This window comes from Alligator sinensis, unplaced genomic scaffold (genome assembly GCF_000455745.1).
Source record: "Alligator sinensis unplaced genomic scaffold, ASM45574v1 scaffold421_1, whole genome shotgun sequence".
NCBI classification, from domain to species: Eukaryota; Metazoa; Chordata; order Crocodylia; family Alligatoridae; genus Alligator; species Alligator sinensis.
The window spans coordinates 2,866,550-2,867,639 of record NW_005841871.1 but is presented as its reverse complement, the minus strand read 5'-3'; positions in this window follow the sequence as shown (position 1 = coordinate 2,867,639).

Below are 1,090 nucleotides of genomic sequence, written 5' to 3'. Positions count from 1 at the left end.
CTGAACCGCACTGTGGTATGAAGCGCATTGCATATCCATAGCACTGAAGTATCAGTTTTCCATTCCTGGGCTGAAATTTGTTTCTACTTTTTGCTTCAAGTGGTTGTATTGTTCTGATTTCACGTACACCAGAGTAACTGATTTTGTTTTCTTGTGGAGTTACTTAACACCAAATAAAAATATAAAAGGATAGTTGGCTGGTTTGCATATGTCTTTTTCCTTTCATTAAAGTGTGTGTATAACTTGCATTTAGACTTAAACATGCGCCACTTCAGAATTAAATATTTCGAGACAGCACATACAATGGAGATATCTAACACGAGTCCTCTTTCCATTGCTGTTGTTTCATGTTTGTTGTTGTTTTCTCTCTCTCTCTCCCTTCTACTTTAGTCTCTTTAAGACCCTAAAAAATATTCATTGCGTATGACCCTGAAAAAAAAAACCTTTCTACCCCCAGGACTTTTTCATCCAAAGCAGATTTTTTTTTTAGAAATGTCAGTGCCTCAAAGTTTCTGCTTTAATTACTTTTCTACAAAATGGTACAGTCTTAATCTTAAAAGTGAATTTGCAATCAGATGCCCTGGTTGGTAAGAGACCAGGCTAAATACCTACCAAGACAGTAAGAAGAATCTATGTGAAATAAAGTGTCCTCTTTGATTGCTGGAACTGTAAAATACTTCTGTACTTAGCACACGTAAATTATAGCAGCTTTTGCTTCTTGCTCCAACAAAACCACAGACATACTTGACATTGTAGCATTCTGGTCAATCTAGGATTCATAACCACATGTCTTGATAGTGAAGGTAGAACTGTTCTGTGTCACCTTGAAATGTAAAGCTAAGATTAAAAAACAAATGGATACATAAAGTTAAATGTAAAGACACCTAAATAAATAGCTAAAGGCCCAGTAACGGTGAGTGACTTGAGTGGAAATGTTAAACTGTGTCCTAATTTTCCAGTTTTAATGCATAGAGCATAATGAAAAGTGTAATTTGGTCCTATTCACAGAATGATTGTGACCCTCCTAGACTATACTGATTTGGAAATATTATAAAAACACACAGAGAATGTCTCCAGGGGAGGTAGCACA